This window comes from Mus caroli, unplaced genomic scaffold (genome assembly GCF_978045245.1).
Source record: "Mus caroli unplaced genomic scaffold, Mus_caroli_1 scaffold_19, whole genome shotgun sequence".
Lineage (NCBI taxonomy): Eukaryota > Metazoa > Chordata > Mammalia > Rodentia > Muridae > Mus > Mus caroli.
Window position 1 is genome coordinate 16296071 of NW_028227274.1, and position 27058 is coordinate 16323128.

Sequence of the window (27058 nt, forward strand, 5' to 3'; positions counted from 1 at the left end):
CTCAACCAATCTGCCAAATAGTTACAAAATGAAATAATGAGACAATAGAAAGGGATCAAAACTACCGAAGCTTTTGACCACACACATACAAAATTATGAGCCGAATATGAAAGGGGTCATGTCTTTACACTTATAGTCTATACAACAGATTGTGTGTGTGTGTGTGTGTGTGTGTGTGTGTGTGTGTGTGTGTGTGTGCTGAGTTTGTGTTTGAGCAAGTACAGAAGAAGTGTAGAGTTATCACAGAAATTCTGATTAGAACAAAAGAAGAGACGAATAATCACTGAAATTCTTCTCTGAGACTTTCTCCTCTATTATCACTTTACAAAATAGAGATAGTAATGTAAGAATAGCAAAACACATATATCATAAAGCCTTTTATGGTCCAGGCCTACATCTGTGGGAACTGAAGGAAAGAGGACAGTGGTAGTCAACTGGAGTCTACTAGAGTCTAGTGGGAGACATACAATCAAAGACAAGACATGCCCTGCATGAATGGCAAGGAAGAGCAGCTTCAGATAGATTAGGTGACTGAATAGAGGAAAATTCCAGAACTGGACAGACCCCTGGTTTGTTAGGATTTCAAATGCTAATTCCATCTTCAAATTCCATCCTTCATATACATATTGTCTAAATTTATAAGAGAAGCGACTATTTATTTTTTTAAATTGTATATATTGTTTCTGAATATGTTTATGGATTGTTGTTATAATCTGAATCTGAAATGCTTCCCTGCACTTTACGCATAAAGATTCTGTTGACTGCTTGGGGTACTGTATTGAGAAGTCCTGGTACTCTTGAATATTAAGACTTGGTTTTCAGAAACAGATGACCAGGTCTAGGCTTTTGAAAACTATAGTGAGACCCTGACCCCTATCTCAGTTGCAGTATCCTGGTCAGTAATGTGAATAGTTTTGTGTGATGGTTCCACCTTCATGAATGGACCCATTCTTTCCTGATCTCCCTACCCTAATGGACTGTAAGTCTGAGAAATTGTGAGTCAAGTCTTAAGTTGCTTCTGTCAGGCATTTTATTTCAGCAATGCAAAATACCAGTTCATTTGGCTTCATTTTTCAGTTTAAGGTAAAGTAACCATCTTTATTCATCTTAAAAGAGCCCTCTTGGTAGTTAGAAGCTCCAGTCTTCTACAGAAACATATAATGTAAGGCATAATACAGGGATTGTAAATGGGAGAATTATCATCAAAAATCTACTTCAAGTGCAATTTTAGCTAAGTTTCTTACACAATAAAATATAAGACCTTTTATTATTGGAGCACTTGAAAAGGTTAAAGAAATCATCACAGCAACACATCCAGTAATTAACAATTAAATATGCAACTATTATGTACTAAATAAATAATGTGTACACTGGGAGTAGAGACAGAAAATAGTCTGCAAAACTTATATACTGCTAGCAATCTTAAAAGTAACTTGAAAGCAGATAAGAAACTATACTGGCTGGGCAGTAGTGATGCATGCCTTTAATCCCAGCATTTGGGAGGCAGAGGCAGGCAGATTTCTGAGTTTGAGGCCAGCTTGGTCTACAGAGTGAGTTAAAAGACAGCCAGGACTACACAGGAAAACCCTGTCAAAACAAACAAACAAACAAACAAAAAACGAAAAATGAAAAAAGAAAGAAAGAACCCATTCTGTACAGCATGTAAGGAGTTAAGGGAGGAATGACAGCAAATTAAGACAACAGGTACCAGTAAAATAAATAAACATGGCTTTATAAAAGATATGAATAAAATTGAGGGATTTCATCTTTCTTCTTACTCCTTCCCTCCCTCCCTTTCTCCCTTCCATCTTTCCTTCTTTTTATCAACTATTTCTTTTGCCCACACTCTGAACCTCAGATTAATATCCCTCCAAATTTTATTCCACTTCTATATACTCTGAATTTAGGTTTTACCTAAATCCTCATGATATTTTTTTGGGCACATTTGCAAGATGATAGAACCTAGCTGGATGATGTGTGGTATGTTGCAAATACCACCAGCCACAATTCTAACGCAATACATTAGCTGTCACTCACTATTAGATGGTATGATGTCCTTGAACTCCATCCAACTTTTGGCTCTAGAAAAAATATTGTCTGGGGAAAACTCAAACATTTTGAGAGAATGATTCATAAATTTTATGAATTTTCTTACTAATTATGAAAATTACTTACATTGAGTTTTAATGAAAATCTTTCACTTAAAAAAACTAAAATAACAAAGAAACACTCTATAAATACTTATGTCTAATATGTATACACACACACAAACACACACACACATATTTATGCATTGTGGTTAAATCCAAATTATCACCAAATAACACTTCTCTAACCACCAAAATTTCATATAAGATTGCCACAGTCTAACCTCTATTGGGTCTCCTAGTGTGGGGGATGAGTTTCTGGTTGCAGGTGGGCAAGGAGTCAGAGAGAAGGGGGTGATAAACAGACACGAAAAAAGGGAGAGTGCTAGATCTGAATGAATGTCCAAACGAACATCAGACTTTTTTATACAGATGAAAAACAAGAAAAGCTTGGCGAACCCATCCGCCAAGTTACATTGACACACCAAAAAGGGAATGCATACATAAAAAGATGGTGGGGACCAGGCCATGTTTACTACTTAAAATGGAGCCAGGTGAATGCTCTGATGCAATGCTAGTCTATTGTTAAACCCACAATCAGGGATTCTTTAGTAAATACCTGATTATGCTATTCCTCTGGGTCTAGTGAAGAAACCTGTACCAGGGGAATTCCCTTCCACTAACCCTTTCATGTGACAACCCACCTCTTTGCTAGGTCATTGTGTATTCCTGTGTTTGGATGTGAAAAGGCTATTGTCCTAAGCAATTACTATGCATACTAGCCCTGAGCTTTCCTAGCTCTGTACTTTGTAATGCCTGACTATTTTCACTGTCTCTACTAGAAGTGAATTTGAATGTTACTGAATAGATAACATTCTTACTGAAATACAAGCTCACCTTAAGCTTCAAGGATTTTCTAGGAACCATTGGAACACTGGAGGAGGCTTAGCTATGTCAAAAATCAATCCTTAAAGGCACTTATAATAAAACAATACTGAAAGAGAGCACATGGATCCATACACCAGACTAATGCAGGGACAGGGTTTGACAATATGGGCTATGGGAATGCCAAGGTTCCAGGAGGCAAAGTTTTCTTGAAACTCTTTGCTTCATGACTGCTTTTAGGCTTTAGGCCTACCAAGCACACTGCACTGGAGTGGACATAGCATAAGATATTCGAACAACCCTATAAGTTTTAATTATTTCTTGCATAGAATATCTCTTTGGGAAAGGAAACATAGCTATTGTGATATTCTCAATGATAAATTTTAAAATTCTGACCTAGCCAGTTGGTGCTGATTTGTTTTCTAGAACATTCGCTTATGATTTTAAAATATCTCTATGACAGCATGCTGTGTCATGTCATGTGTATTTAAAAGATATTCCTATAATTCTTTTACAGATTTCTCAAGTACATCATGATTCATAAGTGTATATATATATATATATATACATATGTATATATATACGTATACATATATACAATATTCAAATATATATAAATATGTGTGTAAACTGTTCTTTGTCACTTAAATTCTTGGCTATTTCACTGACTTGTTTTTCTAAAGAACATAAAATATTTTTATGAATTTATAAATGTAGAAAAAGCAAAACAAAAACTAAGATCAAGGTTATTAAGGAGAAGAATATCAGTAGATTACAGTTTCTGGAACTTGATATTCTCATAACTGGTCAACTTTTATATATAAATAATGTAAATACAGACTAATATAATGAGATGTTTGAATGAAAGCTACAGAAACATTTCAATAAAATAAGAAAAATTGAATGTATTCTTTTCTAAAAAAAAAAAAAAAAAAACTCAAAATTTTAACTTGAACCATTCAGGAAAATCTTTCAACAAAACAACAACAAAAATAGGTCATGTTATTACACATACAATTTCTTTAAGTAGCAAAGAAAACTATTGTATTTATCAATTATTTCTTGTAATGCTTTGGTGCCTAATTGTCTTGTAATGCTTTGGTGCCTTAATGGCACAAAACTGCTAGTTGTAAATTTGTGAAATGTGAGAAGATAAATCTGCCATTGACCAGTGTTTCAGTACTGATTTTCAACCTTCCTAATGTAGAACATAGTCTATGAAGTTAAAAAATCCATTAAAGTTTCTATGTGCCAGATGGCATCCTGTAAGAAAGTTTGAAGTACACAGCAATTAAAGCTATTAAATATATACCAGCATACAGGCAGTTTGTTATATATAAAGAGTACGAGTGTCCCAAATGTGGAAACATAGTGTCCATCTGTGGAAGCTGAGTATGGAGACACATAAATATTGCTTAACAAAAATTCACGTTCTAAATCCCGAAATTAATAAAACTGTTTGCTAATTGACAAGGAAAAACTACATTTCTTTTTTTGTTAAATTATTTTATTTATTTACATTCCAAAAATTGCCCCTGTTTCTGGTCATCGCTCCCCAAGTTCTTAACCCCATTTCCCCTTCAGACCCCACCCCTCGGAAATGGTGCTCCCCAGCTCTCTCCCATCTTACCCCTACAAGCATCCCTGAGACATAAAGTTCCACAGGATTAAGCACATTTTCTCCCAAGGAGGCCAGCTATGGCAGTCCTCTGCTACACATGTGCCTAGGGTCACAGACCAGACCATGATGCTTCTTGATTTAGTCTCAAGGAACTATGAGGATTTCAAGCTAGTTGATATTGCTGTTCTACCTTTGGGTTTGCAATCCACCTCAGCTCCTTCACTCCTTCCCCTAATTCTTTCATATGGGTCTCCGACCTCAATTCAATGGTTGACTGTAAGTACCTGCATCTGTCTCCATTAGTTGCTGGTTGAGCCTCTCAAAGGACAGCCATTCCAGGCTCCTACCTGCAAGCCCAGAATGGCATCAGTAATAGTTTCTGGGTTTACTGTGTGGTCATGGAATGGATCTCGAGCTGAATTGATCTCTGGGTGGTCTTTCATTCAGTTTCTGTTGCATTTTTTTTTTGTCCAAATAAACTTTAAGTCTCATTATTTCTGAAAGTTTCAATGTCTTAAAACACATTAATTACATTAGCTATGCTTTTCCTTTGTTAATCTATATTGTGTGAGTAGGTGTTAATCATTACCCTTATAATGGCTCACCTCATTGTGTACAGTAGAAATGGTAATCACTTTTGTTAGATATTTTATTTATTTGCATTTCAAATATAATCTCCTTTCCCAGTTTTCTCTCCAGAAAACCACTATCCCCCCCATCTCCCTCTTTTTCTATGAGGGTGGTTCCCCACCCACCCACTCCTACCTCACTGCCCTGGCATTCTCCTACAGTGGGGCATAGAGACTTCACAGGACAAAAGGCCTCACCTCCCTTTGATGCCAGACAATACCATCCTCTACTACTTATGCAGCTAGAGCCATGGGTATCTCCATGTGTATTTTCTGGTTGGTAGTTTAGTCTCTTGGAGCTCTGGGGGGGGAGGGTCTGGTTGGTTCATACTGTTTTTCCTATAAAAATGCAAACCCCTTTAGCTCCTCCAGTCCTTTCTCTTATTCTTCCATTGGGGTCCCCATGCTAAGTCCAATGGTTGGTTGTCCTCTGTGTTTGTCAGGCATTGTCAGGGCTCATCAGGAGTCAGCTATATCAGGTTCCTGTTAACAAGTACTTCTTGGCATCCACAATAGTGTCTGGGTTTGGTACCTGTATATGGGATGGATCCCTAGGTGAGGCAGTCTCTGGATGGCCTTTCCTTCAGTCTCTACTCCACACTTTGTCCCTATATTTCCTTTAGAAAGGAGCAATTCTTGGGGCCATGTTTATCAATTGTAAGTGGACTCTTCAAGTTTCATCTCCTCACCGTTGGAAATTTCAGCTAATATCAACCCTATTACTCTCACATCCCAGGTGTCTGGGACTTTCTAGAGTTTCATCTCACCCCCAAACCCCTGCAACTGCATATTTTCATTCACTGTCCTGGCACTCTTGGCATCTCTCCTGTCTGCCCCATACCTGCTCCTGTTCACCCTCTCCCCTCCCTTTTTGTCCCCTCTCTTCTCCCACGCATGTTCCTCATTTCCTCTCCCTCCCATAATTGTTTTGCCCCCCCTTCTAAGTGGATTTGAGGTATCCATACTTGGGCCTTCCTTCTTGTTAAGCTTCGTATAGTCTGTCTGTTTTATCATGGATATTCTGAACATTTTGGCTAATATCCACATCTCAGTGAATATACATCATGCATGTCATTTTGTGTCTGGGTTACCTCACTCTGGATAATATTTTTCTACTTCCATCAGTTCAGTTGTAAAATTCATGATGTCCTCATTTTAATAGGTGTATAGTATTCCATTGTGTAAATGTACCATATTTTTGTATCAATTCTTCTGTTGATTATTCTGTTGAGGGACATCTGGGTTGTTTCTAGCTTCTGGCTATTACAAATAAGGCTGTATGAATATGGTAGAGCATGTGTCCTTGGGGTATGGTGGAGCAACTTTTGGGTATATTCCCAGGAGCAGGATAGCTGAGTGTTTAGATAGAACTGTTTCCAATTTTCTGAGGAAGCCCCAGATTAATTTCCAGAGATGTTGTACCAGTCTGCGATCCCACCAGCAATAGAGGAGTGTCTTCTTTCTCCACTACCTTTCCAGCAAGTACTGTCATTTGAATTTTTGATCTTAATCATTCTTATTGGTATAAGGTAGAATCTCAGTGTTGTTTTCCTGATGACTAAGAATTTGAACATTTCTTTAACTGCTTCTCATTCATTCAAGATTCCTTTGCTGAGAATTCTGTTTAGCTCTGTGCCCCATTTATTTGGTTTTCTGGAATCTAACTGCTTCAGTTCCTTATATATTTTGTAAATTAGACCACTATCAGATGTAGGGTTATTAAAGACCTTTTCCAAGCTGGAAGGCTGTTGAAACTGCATTTGAAGTGGAAAAAAGTACAGAAAGACACAGATACCAAGTATTAAATTATTTTTAGTGACCAGTTTATTTTCCAGGGAATGGAAATCCCTTTTATCTTTCAAGAAAATGTGTATTTTACAGTTAGAACACAACCAAAATATGAAATTGGATTTTAATGAGTATCTTAGAGTTGAGATTTTGAATCTGAAGAATAATTTGTCCATTTCTTCATAGGCCACATTCACTAAAACCAATATCTTTGGAAATATAGCAATAAAAATGACATCAGGTTAGCCAGTTATGAAATTTTGCTCTTCTGAAAGTCCAAGATCCAGTTATTCACCCTATACATTCTTCATCCTCATTGTTTATCATTAACTGAATGACAAAATTAGCCAAAATTCAGAATATAGTCATTGCCTAAAATACATTTTTACTTTAAATTGTATTTAAGAGTAATATTCTCCTTTACTTTAAATGAAGCTAAATTAATGTCGGAGACAAAATATCTTTTTTCTAATAAAATATGATTTAACAAAAGATAAAAATGTTAACTGTTGAACTATATTTAACAGACACTAGTTATGTTCTACATGACCTAATATACTTTGCTATAAAATATCCATGTTGTGAATTTTATGATTCAATATTTAAGGAAGAAGAAACAAACTTTCAGTGGCTAAGTTATTGACATAAAGTCAGAAATTTGGAGAGTAAAAAAGAAAAAAGCAAATGGTAGATCCTATGCTAAACTTTGAAAAAATGATTTTTGTTTTTGTTTTTGTTTGTTTGTTTGTTGCTTTTTTTTTTTTTCCTAGACAGGGTTTCTCTGTATCACACTGGCTGTCCTGGAACTCACTCTGTTCTGTTTTTGTGCTCTCCTTCTCCTCCTTCTCCTTCTCCTTCTCCTTCTCCTTCTCCTTCTCCTTCTCCTTCTCCTTCTCCTTCTCCTTCTCCTTCTCCTTCTCCTTCTCCTTCTCCTTCTCCTTCTCCTTCTCCTTCTCCTTCTCCTTCTCCTTCTCCTTCTCCATCTTCTGCTCCTCCTCCTCCCCACTTCTCTTTCTCTCTCTTACCTAATAATCTAGTATTGAATTTTTGGTGAAAACTTTGGTCTACTCTATTTTTGAAAAGCTATGATATGTACTTGCATTATAGAACAGCTTTAGTGTAAAGTTTAAACTTACTAAACACCAAGGATATAATTTTTCTAGGAAACAAGAATTCACACAAAAATGAATTTAGTGTGTCAAACCATAAGCAGGTGCTGACGTACAAAAACATGGGGCAAACTGAAAGTTATAGTTAATTATGAAAGTATGATAATCTTGTAATATATGCCAAATGCTATAATTCCTCTGTATGTTGAAGATAGAGACCAGAACATTTGTGATGAACTCTTGCAATGAACCTGTCTTTGAAAAATTACATGTAACTATTAGAAGCAATATAATTTTCAGGAATATGTATCAGGGTGATTTCAATTTTTAAATAATTCATAGTTGTTACCAATCACATGCATGGCAGTTTAATAATAAACTCCCCAATTATTAGCGGAAATCTTGCAGATTTTTTTTTTAATCAGTGGCTATTATTCTAAAACTATTTTAGTGCAAAATCTGACTTGTGGGTTTTGGTTGGTTGTATTTTTGTTGTATATTTTGTTAAATTTACAAAAACACTAACTCTGCTATGACTTATTACTGCTTTTCTTGAAATACATATTAACCGAGTAAGCAATATTTCAAAATTAATACTTTTACCTTAAAAAGTAATATTTGTACAGTAATATTAGAAATTGAAATTAGAATATTTTGAGTCAAAATATAAAAATGTTAAAATATTGGATCAAATTATTAAGACCATTTTCTCTTTTCTATACAAATTAATTTCCTTTTAAAAATATTATTTTATGTGTTTGATGCCTTTACTACATGTATATTTGGTGCTCAAAGAAGACAGAAGAGGGCATTTGATACTCTAAAAATTAAGTCAAAGAATCATGGGACATGAAAGAAAGAGGATCTGTCTTTGCATGAATTCCATTGCTCTGGCTAGCAAGTTTATTCTTCACTGGCATTGGATCCTTCTTCAGGAGTCAGCAGTTTATTGAAAATTAGCTGAGACACTCAGCCTCGTGGACTGAACATCTACTGGATTCCTTGACTTTCTGTGGGTAGACAGCCATTGTTAGATCTGCTGGACCACAGAACCTGTAATCAACTCTAATAAATTCCATGACATAGAGTGTCTACTAATATCATCAGGAGCTACACACATTTGCATGCATGTGCACACACACACAAACACATATGCATATAGGTAAAAACTTTGTTACTATATTAGTGTATTAGTCAGATGAAGAGAACTATTAAAATGTATATGTGAATATATATTCTAACATATATGTGTACATATATGTGTATATTATATATCAAATACAGATTATTATAGATAGATAATAATATACATTATTCTATCAATTTTTTTCTCCAGAGAACCCTAATACAGTTACTGACTACTCAGTGCAAGTGAAGTCGTTGTTACTTGAAGAGAATCTGCTACCCCTAATCTCTAATAGCAATCTATAAAAATTTGTCCATATACCTACAGGTAAGTGTACTCTTCACCCTTCAACAAGAAAACATATTTTTAAAACAGACAAGATCATCATAGAAAACCACAAGTGAGGGGAATGAAGAGCTCTGCAGCCAAGTCCCAACTGATATATTATACAAACACTCCTGAACCTAAGGCTCAGGAAACCTTTCAGAGTAAGTTTCAGAAAGATGATCAAAGCGAGATGATCAGGAAGGTTGCTGTGAGATGGTGTCGAATGCAATGGCAGGAGCTATACCGATAATGATATCTAATGGCAGGAGATATACCCATAAAATCTCCTCAAAATGATCAACTAAACTTCAGTTGAACAAGATGACACCGATGAATATCCTGAACTGGAAAAGGAAAGGTACGTGAAGCTTGAACTGTACACAACGAACTACAGGCAGCTGGAGAGAGTTGGGAGTAAGAAAGGCTGTCTTCCTATGGGAAGAAGACAATTGTTTGCCCAGTGCTGAATGCTCTTCCATAAAATCATCCATACAATAACTTTACATGGACTAAACTGTACATACACGCACACACACACATGAACACACACATACACAACACACACACACACACATGAACACACACACATGAACACACACACACATAAACACACACACCACACACACACACACACACATGTATATATATGCAATTAGTGAATTATTGTGAAAAAATGCCAAGAATTTGAAGGATGTTGGGAAGGTCTGTTTGCAAGGGATAAGAGGGAGGAGAGGTGAGGGAGAAGTGTAATTATATTATAATCTTTAAAATAAAATACCTTCACCCTTAAGCTGTTGAGTAGTATAATTGATATTACATTTAAGTATATAATACTACAATATTATATAAACAGTGGATAGATTTATGTATATCCAAATATTTTAAATTTTATTTAAGTTATTATTATTGTGTGTGAGTACAGGAAAGTGCATATGGAGATCAGAAGACAATTTTCAGTAGTTGGTTTTCTTCTTCTACCACAGGAAATAACGATCATACTCCATTGTCAGAAGACTGTAGCAAGAACTTTTACATCCTGTGCCCTCCTTCTGACCTTAACTAAGTATATCTGAACCCTTTAAGAGATATTATTAGGTACCTTATCTCTGTGTGATACACCTAAATACACACACACCTGCACATATGTAATCACCATCTTTATTTTTCAAATCTGTCCTTTATATTATTCTTCTTTCACACTCTTCCATCACAGGCAATATAAAAGTTATTTTTCACATTGCTCATTCACATTTGCTTTAGTCTTAGTATTTTTCTTTCTTTTCTCCATCCTGCCACTTTACTTTCTGTACTGTGTTTGATGCCAATGACTCCAAAGGTTTATTACTATTGTCTACTTCTCCTTAACTACAGAAGATTGCTGTACAATCAACCATGAAAAGCATGCTGAATTTTCTCCAACATCCTCTGGACCTTTGCTTTGTATTAAATGAGTGAATACTTAGTTATATGTATCTCATTGTGTTACTTGATGTGGTATTTCTTTCAAGAATACTAATTGCATCAGCTTAGTTTACTTCAGATCTACAAGGATGTAATTAAGCTGCAATCCATCAACAAATTTTTTTTTAATATTTTGCTTAATATAATTGGAAATGGTTTTTAATTTTTAGCAAAAATATATTACACAGGTTAAACCTTTCATTTCTTGAAGAGCTTTTTTTATAAGTATAACAATGGAGACAGACTCTGGACACACTGGATTGTGATAACTAGGTCTGTGTCCTATGTGTTAATAAAATGTACTAGAACATCTCTCAGTGATAATGTTTCTTGAGTTATCTCTCAATGTTACCTATGCTAGTGTAGATTTTGAAAATCCATCATGAAACATACTTAACATAGATATCATATGTTTCATATAGTCAGGGAATAATTTAACAATTATAATCTAAAAAGGATTTAAGAATTTAAAATAATATATTGAGAGGAAATTTCAATGATAATTATGTTAAAGTCATCTATTCAGTGACAGGAACCATATTTTACAACTACCACACTATTTTGTCCTGATTATTTATTCAATGACTGTTGCTTATCTTTATTTCATTCAGAAGAATACTGGATTCTTGAGTCATAGCAGATCACACTATCTAGCTGTATGGTGTTCTGCTGGGAATACAGTCTCTCTGTTTAGACCTGCACATGATAAATGCAAAGTGGCTTCTTTAAGGAGTAGACTTGGGAACACAACACTCTCTTTTTTTACAAAAGGAAAAGGTAAATGGAGATTAAAGGATTATTCCAGGAATGCTGTCATTGTAGAAGACGTTTTCGTCTCCCTTCCTTGTCTTTGCTGCAGGAAGAACAGTAACAAATAAAAGAATTCACCCTAGACTACTCCTGGAGGTACATTCATGCAAATTTTTATCAAGTAAAACTTTTTATTTGATACATTGCATTTCATTAGATTTTGGAAAATCTTTCTGCTAACATATCAAGCAGGAGAACTTAACCATTATAGTGGAAAATGTGGGAAGGAAGACTTGTTCTTATTGACTTAATCAGCACCTGAAATAACAGAAGCAGCAGCATCATGTAGAAACTGCTGGACAAAGATGGAAGATAGCTTGTGCTAGGACAAACTAACTGTAGCAATTGAATCTTGAAGAATTTTATTCTTCCTTAATTTATGTTTCCTTATAAGCAAAAGAGATACAAAAATATGAGACATAATAGACACCTTTATTATATATGTTTATTTAAAATGTTTATTATATGTTTATTATAAATGTTTTTCTCAAAGGACATCAATGGTGTCTCTCCTTCTTTGGGGTCAGTATATATGTGTATGTGTGTATATATGCATATATATACATACAAATATACATTCTTACCAACACACACACACAAGCACAAACACATATAAATATAGATAGATAGATAGATGATAGATAGATAGATAGATAGATAGATAGATAGATAGATAGATAGACAGAAATCAAACAGATCATAAAGTTTTCCCAGTAACAAAATCAGATAAACTGCCAGATATTTCTTTAAACCTTAGATTAATCAATACTGATGACTTGCTTTAAATACCTCTCTTCTTAGGGAAATATGAAACAAATAAAAGATAGAGTTCTATATGCATTCTCACTCATAAGCAAACAATGATAGCTGGTTAGAGGGCCTCAATAGGCCCTACCCTCCCTGGGTTTGTGTTGGCAGCTAATGATTCTTTGGAAAGGGATGTCATCATCATGGTTTAGAAGCCCATATTCATGTAAATCATTCTCCACCCAGGATTCTGAGTACAACTTCAATGTAAAGGAGCTGAGTCATCAAATTAATTCTTTGCTGTTAGGTAATTAATTAATTAACTCATGACAGTAGAAGAAATATGAGGTAAGGAAAGGAAGAAGATTAAAGTGAGCTGGAATGGAAGGGAAGCAACGGAAGCTTATGTGAATATGATACAAATATACTTGTGAGATATATTATTGTGTATTACTAACAGATACTAATAAATAGTAACTAAATTATACTATGTACTCTCTATCTCATATATTCACAGTAGGTTAATCTAATAGGAGGAGAAATTACAGGAAGCACCTGACCCACGCTACCGTCTCTCCAGCGAAAACACACGCAGGCCACTCGGATCCTTCTTCAGTAAAGCTTTAATACATCTCGAGAGATAGATGATCAGCTTCAGGAGAAGAGACCCAGAGAGCAGAAAACCCTTCCCTTTTCTAGGCTGCGAAAAACGGTTGGAGATGTGCACCACCCGGATTGGCTGCTCACTATCAGTCAGTTAATGCCACGAGAGAGGCAGGGCTTAGGCCACACTTACGAGCAATGGATGTCAGCGCCATCTTGTAAGGCGACTGTGAGGGCGGCTCCTCACAAGCAGCTGTGGTTTGAATACCAATAAATCTATATGATCTGACAGCTGAACATTTTCCTCATTTTTAATTAATCTGGTACTGAAAATCAAACTCGAAACATGGAACCTGTTGGAAATAAACTCTATTGCTTAACCAAGTAAGCCTTTTTCATGTTTTTAAAGTTTATCTCTTTTCTTGTCAGTCGATTGTTTACAAACACTGTTTATTGATCAGCTTCATTAGTTAGTTAGTAAACTAGTTAGTGTTTGAGTTAATTAGTTAGTGTTCCCACAATGTTTCTCAAGTTGGCCATGACTATTAACCAGCTCCAGCGCCAAAATAGTAGTGTTAGACACATTCGATACAATGTAAACCTTAAGCACTTTTTATATATTACATTGATTGTTGTCTTACAACAATCTAATTTTCATAAAGTTTACATTACTTTCTGAGTATGCTTCTGACTTAGTAATGTCAATGTGGCATGCAAAAAAGATTGTATATTAAAAGAAGACAGGCAGAATAAATTGATGAAAACAGATAGTCTAAAATTATATAGTTAATAAATTTAGAAATTTATATAACATATTTCTTTTATAAAACTGGGGAATATAGTTAGTTATTTGAAAAATGAAAAACGTTTCAAAAACTACAAATATTATAATCAAATTAATATGTAAAAATTTTAACATGACCCAAAGAAATCTAGAAGTGATAATTATGTGAGTAAAGTTAATAAAGTTAAAAGGACACTTAAAGCATTAAACTATGATCAAGAGAATAAACATAAAATGACATCTATTAAATAAATAATACCACAGATGGGCATATCACTGAAAAATGAGTTTCAGATTGAAAATTTATTCCATGTGCCACTCTGTTCTCTTTTAAAATGAAATTAAGGTCATCATGAGGAATTTTCATATATTAAATATATTTGAAATATATCATATATTTTAATATATGAAATATTAAATATCATATATTAAAACACTATTTGAACTAGACCAAAGTGCAGACTCTCCTAAAATTAAAAGATGAATAAATAAAATTAAAACATGAAAGAAAAATGAGAAAATTAAATGGTAGTAGACAAATACAGAAGTCATAAATCAAATATGAAATACAGTATGATAAAAATAAGCTTTCCAAGCTCAGCAAGGAAAATCAAACATAGACTTCTATACTAAATACTACAATGGACTCTTTCAATGAGGTGGTGGGTGGAGATGTCATCTTGGAGGTGCAGGGGGAGGAGGAATGGGATGAGGAACTGTTGGAGGGCACATCTGCGGGACAATAATGACTGGACTGTAAAAAATGATTAAAGATATTTAAAAAACAAAACATAACCTCAATATAGGTTTTTTTTGCATTATATAGAAATGTTACAAGAAAAAAATAAGTAACAAATAAGAGTTAGGGCAGTAGTGAGGAAATCCCTACAAACAAAATTCAAACCAAAAGAACACCAGAGTGGACACAAGAAGAGTCAAGCAGCTTACCAGTCTGAGTTGATGGATTACAGCTGGGATCCATTTCTCTCTGGAGGAAAGCCTATAGACACACAACCTAGGGTTGTCGAAACCAATTGATTTTGACCAAATGTGAAATTAAATAAATGCATGTCCTCTATAAGTATCTAGTGTATTATGAAATTCAAAAAATTAGAGAATATAAGGTAGGTTTCTATTTTTATTAAAAGTCGGGTAGATACTTACCCTTGCAAAGATATGTACTTATATAATTTTATTTGATTAAGTATTAGAGCAGAGATATATTTGATCAAAGAAATGTAAGAAATAGAGTTTGTAGATAGATAATTGGCCTCACTAATGTGTAGCAAATTCCTAAGCCGAATGTTCAGTTAATATAATCTTTTTCTGATTAAAAACCAATATTTAGAAATACTATAGATTATAGATGATGAAATTTCATTATGTAACCATAGCTAAAAGTCAGAAAAATATATAATTGAGGGGGACCATTGAAATACAAGTTGTCTCAACAGTTAAGAGCTCATAATGTTCTTGCAGAGATCAGCTGAGTTGTATTTCACACACCACACACCAATGTCAGGAAGCTCATTTCTCTTTTAACTCCAGTTCCACAAGATCTTATGCCTTACAGGGCACATGTACATGAACACAGTTATACATACACACCTATACACTAATACACTAATTATATATATATAATATTATATATATTTATGGGGGTGGGGATGTGTATGCATGTACCCACTTCCACACACACCCTACATATACATATGAGGATCTAGGATGAATTGTGGAATAGAAGGGAAAACCATAATCAGAATATATTGCATGAAAAAGAAATCAGTTTAAAAAAAAAAAGACATGGCAATCTAAGCGATTTTTGTTTTATTTTTGCACTTTCAGTCTTTGTTTTCTTTTCCATTATTATCTAGATAAGTCTTTTAAATTTAATTAAATGGCATCTTTATGGTGTTAGCTTTAGCTTTTTAAAACTTTTAAGCTACATTATATCTATTATGAAGGACATGACATAAAGTCATCCAGTTTTATAAACAGAATTTGGATAGCACAAACTATACTTCTATTTCCTTTAAATTTAAACTGATTATAAAAATAATATAGATATATTATTTATTACATATGATACTAAATACAGAGTAAGAATATATATTCATGAATAGAATTTCCTATGTAAGCATTCTTGCTTGAAACTTGGATATCTACAAGTCTCTTCCTATATTCTGTTAGTCATAAAGGTGAGTGCCTATATAGAAAATTACAAGACAAAATCAAAGTATGAATTTAGGATAAACAATAAGTCATATAAACAATAGATTTAAAAAATAATAAGCCCTGTTTTTCTCAAACAAGTAAAAGTCAAGAGCAATTAATTGTTTGAAATATTAATAAGTTCCCAAAGAATAATATTATACTTCATCTATTGAACTATAAACTATAGAGACGTCACACTTATCCAAACTTAAATGAGATAAGTAATATTCACTAATCAGTCATACCTCAACAAAAGAGGCAGTACCTACATTTCTGTTCCACAGTACAACAAGGTAGCATTTTTGCACAGAATATGGAAGTTAGATGTAAATGAAACATGCTCGCTTACATATCAACATTTAGTCCATGATTAAATATGTCAAATGCTCAACTTGATATGATAGAACTTTGACTTCTCTGATTGGTGGAAATGCAGGTATTTCTCACACAAGTGTAAGAACAACATTATGAACTAAACAGTACCCCGGAGCTCTTGATTCTAGCTGCATATGTATCAAAAGATGGCCTAGTCGACCATCACTGGAAAGAGAGGCCCATTGGACTTGCAAACTTTATATGCCCCAGTACAGGGGAATGCCAGGGCCAAAAAGTGGGAGTGGGTGGGTAGGGGGGGTTGGGGAGAGGGTATGGTGGACTTTTGGGATAGCATTGGAAATGTAAATGAGGAAAATACCTAATTAAAAAATAGAGAAAAAAAAAGAATTCGGGGACTTTACATGTATAGATTTTAATAAAAGATTGAAACATCAAAGGCACTCACATATCAAATTTTATTTAACATACTATAATACAGAAAAAGATAACAAAATTCCCTCTTAAAAAACATTAAAATATAAAACAAACAAGAGTTTCAAGACCCTGGTACTAAAATTAGAAAGTTATCACCTTTTTAGAAGAATGACTTTGTGAGTGATATAACTGCACCCACATCCTCCATAACCAGGAATGAGGAAGAAATGGTTGATGGCACGTAAAGCATAAGACATAATTTAAAATAGGATCATTTGCCGCAGACCCTTTTGGGTCTCTTGTCTGCATAGAACAGGTCTCTAGTTGCAGATGGGCAAGGAGTTGGCAAATGACAGACAGACGCAACACATGAGATTTCATAGAATTTGAATGTAATTTTTCAAATTGAGCATCAAACTTTTTATACAGAAGAAAATAGGGAAGTTAGGTGATACATTGGCAAGGTACAAATGAGGTTACCAGATGCTTAATGACTCTTACACAAAACAGAGGAATGTAAACACAAAGACTGGCAGGAACTGGGCAATAAAACAACTGAAACAAAGTCAGCTCTATCTAAGTTCAGCTCTATCTAAGGAAGTCTAAGAAGCCAGGTGTGAGGTCTTTACACTCCTAGGGCAAGATCTTTCACACCCAAGTCATGGTTCTAATTAGGGAGTTCAGCGCTAGCTAACCATCTCATGAATAATGCAATACTCTAAAATCACAGCCCGATCTACTTCCTAAACCATTGTAAATTCCTGTATATGGGAGCGACTTGGCTTTGATTCTAAGTGATAGTGTGGACGGACTTTCTACTAACAAGTAATGTAGTCTGCCATACATAACTATAATAAGAATTCTAAACTTACATTGCTAAGCTTGCCCTGATATTTCTAACTCTATGTAGTAGATAGTAATGCCTGATTTCTTTCACTATCTCTCTTACAATACTAGAGGCAATTCTGAATGTCACTGAATAGGCAACATTCTTACTGAATTCCAAGCCCAGAGTCGGCTCAAGGACTAACTAGGGCATTGGTGAAGGCCAGGAAGCAAAGTTCAATTTTCCTTAGGTATTTGGCAAGTCATTGCTTGGAGGCACCTATAACAAAACAATACTGAAAGGAAGCACACAGATCCATTCGCAAGGACAAAATTGGATCATATGTGCTATGGAATGCCACAGTTCCAGGAGACTAAGTTTCCATGAAACTCTTTGTCTAAGGACTGCATCCAGGCTTTTGGCCTGTCATGCATGTCACTACTGGAGTGGATGTAGCAATAATTTTGTTTTGAAAAAGCAGAGCTGTGATATGTTAGATAAAGCATCAAAATAGAGAATTCTGCACAGAAAGAGCACACACAGTCATTATGAAACATCACTGTAAATACTAAGGTTATTGCTTGGGTATAGTAACTATCCAAAGCTCAAGAAAGAAAATTTGTAAAGGCCAGAGGCATGAGATGATAGTTTGCTTGTAAGAAATTACATCCAATCACAAAAGCCAAAATGGATCCATGTGTAATAGGTTCTTTCTATTTGTGAATAACATGACAAGTAGTTTTGTTTCTTACTTGTTGATGAAAAACATCTACCAGTGAATATATAAAATCTTGAGTCATGGAACTTTCTGTACAGCATCAGAGAGGAATTGTAAATCAATCGTAGGAAATACCTTTTGAAAACATATCAACAGAAGCAATGTCATCCCAAAGGTAGGAAATTGTTTCTTGGGAATAGACAAAATCTTAAACACCTGTCTTTTATGTAATTTGGAAGGACCACAGTGTATACTTTGTGTGTGTTTGTGTGTGTGTGTGTGTGTGTGTGTGTGTGTACTTCATGAAAAATGTAGGAAAGTAAAAACCTCTTAAAAAGTTTAGGACAAAACAATTAAAATGGTTCAATACCACTAAAAGACATGCTTTAAAAAAGAGAAGAAAGTTTGCAGCTAGTTTGAATAATTTACCTTATTTCAGAAGCTTTCCTGAATACAGAAATATATAAAACTTAATGCTGATTATTTTATAGTTTCTCATTTAATAAAATATTGCCTTGCAGGAAAATGAGAGCTGAAAAATTTAACGAATATGGTTTTGAATATTATTAAAAGACGAAAAAGAAAAGCTCCCGTGTGTAGAAGATGTTTTCAAACCATAGAAGTTGAAAACTATTTATCAAAAATATGCAAGTAAAGATACGAATTTCATGTAAATTCCTCAAAAGAGTGGGAAAATATTTTGAGCTGACACTCAACTAGAAATTCATGAAAGACAAACAAGTGATAGATTGATAATAGATGAATGGCCACATGGATAGAGATATTGGCAAATAAGTAAATTAAAATCTCAGTATCATAATCATTATGGAATTTGAGATTATAGAAGTGTAATGGCTATTCTTGTATGTCAATGTGACTATTTCTGGAATGAACTACAATCCAGAATCGGAAGTCTCACCTGTGATTCAGACCTTCAGGCTGAAAGACACAAGTTTCTGACCTGGATCTTGGCAAGGAGATCTTGAGGCATAGTGTCCATGAAAATCTTAGGTCTAGGCAAGGTAGTATATGCATTTAATCTCAAGAGACTAAAGAAAGATCTCTGAGTTCAAGGTCAGCTTAAGACAAAGCATGTCCCAGATCTAGGCACGGTGGTACACATCTTTAATCTGGGCCATACCTTCTGCTTGAGACCACACATAAAGACATTTGGAGAAGGAAGATTCACTCTTCTTAGCCTGCTTGCATTTACTTGCTAGCACATCTGTTGGAACCTACTTCTACAGAAGACCAGTAAAAACAGCTAGTTTTGTGGAACTGAGCAACTACTGATCTTGGACTTTCCATTCTCAGTTGACCATTTTTAGGGTAGTTGGACTACGGACTGTAAATCATCACAATAAATTCCCTCAATATAGAGAGACATACTATATTGTGTAAAGAACCCTAACTAATAAAAGAGGTGTTTAGAGAATAGCACACACTTCTTATAATGAGAAGAAACAAGTTCAAGTATTGAACTTGAAGAAAATTGGAAGAAACAAATGTTATAAGTCAATTCTGGAGAAAATGTAAAGTGATAACTTCAGGATTGATTTGAAAGTCTTACAAACTTTAAATACATAATTACCATATAATGTCTGAGGCACATTCCTTAGTGACATCAAAGTATTTTTATGAATGATAACTTATAAAGAGTTTTCTAAGATTTTATTATGTAAAGATAATTTATATTAAACGTTGCTTGGATTGTCTAATGTATTAGCATTATTAAATACTATATATCTTGCAGTCAGCTTTTCTTTTATGGATAAATTGTGAAAATTAAGCAGTTTAAGGTATTTCCCTCTATAGTTTTTAGTGATGCTTAAGTCTTTGAATTGAAAAAACATTTTATTTATTTAAGTTTTGCCTTTTCTTACTTTGTATTGGGGACATACAAAGAAGGGTGTACATATGCTGTCAGAGAAAACTTGAAGAATTCAGCCCTCACCTTCTGTGTTATGAGTCTCAGGAATTTAACTAGGGTCAAACTTGGCATCAAATGCCTGACTCCAGAACCCTTATAGCAACCCTCTTTTGAATAAAACAGTGTATAAGACATTCATTTATAAAGCTTGGTTTGCAATCAATTATGTTAGAAATTGGCATTACAAATATGCCTGCATATTCTTTAGATGATTAAAGTTAATGAATTTTAACATTCTTACACTGCTACTGATAATGTTAGCTTTATTTTCTGTATGTTCCAATGTCACAGAGTCAACAAAACAAAACAAAACAAAACAAAAACAAAAAACAAAACACCAACAACAAAAAACCCAACTATAATTCCAGTGATTCCTCTGCTTAGTTATACAAGGAAAAGATGTTTCACTCAAACTCAGACACCATGAGAAGAAAAATAAAAACCCACATATACTAACCATTAAGAATTAGATGCATATTTTAATAAAATATAACTTACAAGAGAGGGACAGTCAGCTCAAGGCTAAGAGTGTTTACTGTGCAATCATGTGGACCTGAGTTCAAATCCCAGAACTCAAGTGAAAGGTCAGGCATACCATGAATGCTTGTAACTCCAGTTTTGAGGAGTCTCACTCCTATTCTGGCCTCTGTACTTAGAGGTATACACAAGTGCACACACACTGTCACACAAACAAACTAAATATTGGACATAGTTAACATAATATTTTCATAATAAGAAATCAATTGAAGACCCAGAAATGAACCCACAAACCTATGGTCACTTGATCTGTGACAAAGGAGCTAAAGCCATCCAGTGGAAAAATGACAGCATTTTCAACAAATGGTGCTGACTCAACTGGCAGTTAGCATGTAGAAGAATGCAAATTGATCCATTATTATCTCCTTGTACAAAGCTCAAGTCCAAGTGGATCAACGACCTCCACCTAAAACCAGAGCTACTGAAACTTATAGAAGAGAAAGTGGGGAAAAGCCTTGAGCACATGAACACAGGGGAAAATTTCATGAACAAAACACCAATACCTTATGCTCTAAGATCAAGAATTGACAAATGGAAACTCATAAAATTGCAAAGCATCTGAAAGGCAAAGGTATAGGAAAATAGGAAATTTCAATAGGAAAAAAGGGCAACCAAAAGAGTAGAAAAAGATCTTTTCCAATCCTACATGTGATAGAGGACTAATACCCAATATATACAAAGAACTCAAGAAATTAGACTCCAGAGAACCTAATAACCCTATTTAAAAATGGGCTACAGAGCTAAATGAAGAATTCTCAACTGAGGAATATAAAGTGTCTGAAAAGCACCTAAAGCTATGTTCAACATCCTTAGTCATCAGGGAAATGCAAATCAAAACAACTCTGAGATTCTACCTCATACCAGTCAGAATGGCTAAGCTCAAAAACTCAGGTGACAGCAGATGCTGGCAATGTTGTGGAGAAAGAGGAACACTCCTCCATTGTTGGTGGGATTACAAGCTGGTACAACCACTCTGGAAATCAGTTTTGCCCTTCCTCAGAAAATTGGACATAGTACTGAGGCCCCACTAATACCACTCCTGAGCATATCCCCAAAGATGCTGCAAAATATAATAAGGACACATGTTCCACTATGTTCCTAACAGCCTTATTTTAGTAGCCAGGAGTTGGAAAGAACCCAGATATCCCTCAACAGAGGAATGGATACAGAAAATGTGGTACATTTATACAATGGGATATTACTCAGCTATTAAAAACAATGTACTTATTAAATTCTTAGGCAAATAGATGGAACTAAAAAATATCATCCTTAGTGAGGTAACCCAATCTTAAAAGAACCCACATGGTTTTCACTCACTGATAAGTGGATATTAGCCCAGAAGCTCGGAATACCCAAAATACAACTCACTAACCACATGCAAGTCAAGAAAAAGGAAGACCACAGTTTGGATACTTTGATCCCTCTTAGAAGGTGGAAAATTACCCGTAGAAGGAGTTACAGAGACAAAGTGTGGAGCAGCGACTCACAGAATGACCATCCAGAGACTTCCCCACATGGGGATCCATCCAACTTACAATCACGAAACCCAGACACTTGTGGATGCCAACAACTGTTTGCTGACAGAAATCTGATATAGCTGTGTCCTGAGAGTCTACACCAGTGCCTGACAAATACAAAAATGGATGCTCACAGCCAACCATTGTACTGAGCACAAAGTCCCCAATGAAGGAGCTAGAGAAAGGACCCAAGGAACTGAAAGGGTTTGCAACCCAATAGGAGGAACAAAAATATGAACTAACTAGTACCCCACCCCCAGAGCTCCCAGGGTCTAATCACCAACTGACGAGTACACATGGTGGGACTTATGGCTCCAGCTGAATATGTAGCAGAGGATGGCCTAGTTGGTCATCAATGAGAGGAGAGGCCCTTGGTCCTTTCCTGCTAAGGCCTTATGCTCCAGTATAGGGAAATACCAGGGCCAGGAAGCAGAAGTGGGTGAGTTGGTGAGCAGGGGGAGCAAGGAGGGAATAGGTGGTTTTTGGAGGGTTTACCAGGACAGGGGATAATGTTTCAAATGTAAAAAAAAAAATAACAAAAAAGACAACTATTAAAAAAACAAAAACAAAAATAAAATAAAACAAAACAAAAGGAGAACAAAAAGAAATCAAAATACATATGAAATAATCGCCGCAAAACATACACTTGCTTCCAAACTACATGGGCATTTCAGGATGAGTGAAAACATATCTCTGAATTATTCTCAAGCATCATGGGAAACACTCTTCAGTTGTGACCAATTGCTTTATGTTTGTTGGCACACGCCTGTATTCTCAGCACTGGGGTTCAGAGACAGAAGGATTACTCCAAATTCAAGGATGACTTGTCCTGCTTACGTAGACACCGATTATCCAGCGGTTACATAGTGAAAACAGGTATGAGTCAATAATCCAAAACCAAATATCCAAGCATATTCCTCATCACGATGATATACTCTGATTGCTGGAGATCAAACATTATAAATAATCACAAAGTTTAAACATTTTCCTTTGATTTCAGCATATTTTTCTCATGATAAATCTTGAGATAAATAAAATTGCTTTCCAGGTAATACATCAAAACAAGAGTATCTTTTCACAGATACAAAGTTTGAATTGTTTTCAAATAATAGAAAAATAATTCTGACTCTGTTTAAATTACTAATAAACATTGCTTGTTTGTTACTTGTGATAATGTGTCACAGTGCAAAAAAAAAAAAAAACCCCAAATGTGGATTATTCCTTTAAAGTTGATAGATAGATAGATAGATAGATAGATAGATAGATAGATAGATAGATGATAGATAGATAGATAGATGGTAGATAGATGATAGATAGATAATAGATATGTACTGGAAATGTCATTCTGAAAGGACTTGATATCCCTTTCATTGAGATTGAAGCAATTTTCTCAAAATAAGGATTTTATTCCCTTGAATTCAGTAATAGTAAAAATCTATGAACAAGTTGTCATTTTTATTTGTAAATTATCTTGCATTCCAGAAACATTCACTCCTTAATAAGTTGAATCCATTGGTTTATTTGAAGTATTGAATATACATTTAACTCCAAACTCCCTGGCTTGAAATCAAATTAACATATTGAATAAAGCTCATTGATTTTATTCACACAATTCTTATTCTCTTTAGGTATATTGTTGTATAAATTGGAAACAAAGGAAGCTAGCTAGGGAAGCATTCTAGTACTTGAAGAATTTGTTGAGCATTTTAATAAAATATTAGAAGAAAATTACCACTTTAGCTCTTAAAGCTGCACACACTCACAAAAGCATAATCATAAAAAGAAATTTCATTTTCAGAAGTCCCTATTATGACCTTTACCATGTATAATTTTGAAACAGGTTTCATCTCTTGAAGTCTCACTTTTATTTGAATTTTCATTGAATCAAGTATGAACTTGAAAACAAATTGAATCATTACATAATATGTACAGTCATCTATTGGATGGAACAAAGGACCCCCAATGAAGGAGCTAGAGAAATTACCCAAGGAGTTAAAGGGGTCTGCAACACTATAGGAAGAACAACAATATGAACTAACCATTAACCCACAGAGCTTATGTCTCTAGTTGCATATGTAGCAGAGGATGGCCTAGTCAGCCATCAATGGGAGGAGAGGCCCTTGATCTTGTGAAGATTATATGCCCCAGTACAGGGGAATGCCAGGGCCAGGAAGCAGTAGTGGGTGGGTTGGAGAGTAGGGCGGGGGAGTTTATAGGGGATTTTTGGAGGGGAAACTAGGAAAGGAGATAGCATTTGAAATGTAAATGAAGAAAATATCTAATAAAAATATGTTAAAGATGAAATAAGGATTGTTGGTAATTATATTTCCATTTGGAATAGATATATCATGAAATTATTGATCAAGAGATAGTTTTAGCACTAAGGATAGCTACTTCACAATGATCAATATGATTAAAAATGACATATAAAGTACTATCACATTTATGAAATTTATACAGAAATTTCAAATTAGTAATTTTTTAATGTTAGTAGTAAGATACTTTTTTATTAATTCATGATCAATGAATAACAAAACAAAAGATGGATGCAGCTACTTAGAATGTAAATGGAATAGAGATCATGAATGTGAACATCTTATATGTGATTTATTCCAAAAGAATATACACAAGAATAAATTACTTGGGATAAAATTAAAGAAATAAACTCATGATTGAGACTATTACAATTTGTCTCTTACACACAAGAATATATTTAGTATACTATTATTCCTTTACATCTCAATGAACACAGGCTTATGCAATTAGAAATATTTCAAATTTAAATGAACATGCTCTTAAAATATGTAATTGGAAATTGTCCTACTTTCTTTTTAATATCAAAATCCATAATAACTTGAAAGTTCATTTTCATAGTCCATTCTGATTACCTGAAAAAAAAATACTACACATGATGTGATTTCAGCAACAATGTTTTATTTTATAACTATGTTTGTGTATGTATATATATATATATATATATATATATATATATATATTCCTAAATAAAATCTGTCCAGTTATATATTATTTCTTGTAACTAACCATTTGCTATTGGTAAATTGTTCTCTAAGTAGGCCCACAACCATCAATTTGCTAAATGAACATAATCCCTATGTATGTCCTAAATATTTGTCCTTATACCAACATATAAGTTTTCACCCTTCAACAAGAAAATATCTCTTTGAAATAGATGGAGACCATCACATAAATCCTCACCTGATCTAAATGCAGATTTGTGGAGCGTGGTCCTAATAGAAACATGTTAAAGCAACACCTTCAACTAAGGATCAGGGATGAACCTGGAAAGGGACTGCTGCAAGATTTTAAGAGCCAGGGCATAATGGACTTTTCTGTTAGATTGTGTATCACAGTAATTTCAAAACTACACCATAAAATCTCACAAACATGTATGCATAAACATGTGCTGAACATGAAAACAATAAATACATATCTGTTCTACCTACCTCACTTTAGTTCACTGATTTTTTTCTAAAATTTATAATATGTAATAATATATTGTCTATTTAGAGACTATAAACATGCATTTATGTAATGCCTTGGGCATTCCACCAATTTCCCAACATGTTAATGTGCTACGGGTTGTCTTCAAGGCATAAGGTTTTGTTTCTGGAAAAAAACAAACAAACAAAAAACAAACAAACAAAAAACCCAAAAAGCTGTCCTCTTTCCCTCAGCAGTCATAAAGCTTTTTATAAATAATTTAGCACGATATGGAAATTAGTGTTAAGTATATTTTTAATGAATTAAAATAAGTATCTTTAATGACGAATCACCACTTTATCTGTCTTTGAAAAAGTGTCTACATTCTTGCAATTTTAAGGAACTAAAAGTCATTATACTTTCATTGTTCTCTAAATTGTTAGAAAATTCAGTATTATTCTGATCAAATATGGTTCAATTTATTAATATGCACTGCTTGCTATTTCTGCTCACTTTAAACTTAAAACTCACTCTGACACTGATGAGAAAATTTTCTTAAATCCAAGTACTTTACTGCAAAGGAATTTTGGCTCTTAGCTTCTCAAGTATCTTACCTCTTTTGAATTTGTCTCTATTTTCATTTTAAGATCCATAATGTTCTCTGAAGAAATTAATGTATGTCAATACTAAAAATCCCTGTACATTCCTTTGTCCATATTTCTTTCAATCACAAAACGTGGGAGCTTTTTAATCTCCTTTACTCTGAGGTTTCACTCCTGACCCCTACCACTGATTCAGCACACAAAGAACACTGGATCCTCTGCTTTCTATTATTCTAAAATCTGTATCTCACTCCTTATATCTTCTTTTTCTTTAACAGAAATACATGTTTTAATTGTATGGTTCAAAACTTAATTTTTAGTTCTTCCATGTGGCAATTCCATGTAGTTTTGTATTTGTAGCTTGGTTTTCATAAATATAAAAGAGTTGTTGATTGCTTAATGCCCTTTTTATGTGGGTGTTTCTTATAACCACTTAGTGATGAGGAATCTAAATATATCATCGGAATTTATCATAAATTAAAATCACTAAAACTTTAGTAGAAACAGAGGATTAACTGTACAATATTTTTTAACTCTTTCCAACTT